Raw genomic sequence first — 407 nt, 5'->3', positions numbered from 1 at the left:
CTGTGAGAGTGACAACACAAAAGCATTGTCAGTTGCTCGTTCCACTGGAAAGATCCCTATCGCCGAGCCAAGTGGCACCTTCTGTTGATGAGTATCAAAGATTCGTATGGCGTACTCACCACCGTCGGAACCAGGTCCTGTCCCGTGTGAATCAAAGTTCATTGCGGAAGTCCATCCTCATGTCCAACACATTTTTATCACACGGCTTGACATTACGTGAATACGTGTCACAGCAAGTATTGCCTACAATTCATTACGTAATGACAGGTTCATCAGTATTGCCTGAAGATCAGTACTTCATGCAGCTGTTATGGATTTAGGCCAAAAGTGGTTGAATCGTCTTGCTTTATAGTAATTCAATGATGCATTAGTGAGTATATGATCTTTTACTTGTACTAAACTAGTTC

The sequence above is a fragment of the Penaeus monodon genome, chromosome 19, assembly GCF_015228065.2.
Source record: "Penaeus monodon isolate SGIC_2016 chromosome 19, NSTDA_Pmon_1, whole genome shotgun sequence".
NCBI classification, from domain to species: Eukaryota; Metazoa; Arthropoda; class Malacostraca; order Decapoda; family Penaeidae; genus Penaeus; species Penaeus monodon.
This window is presented reverse-complemented; position numbering follows the sequence as displayed.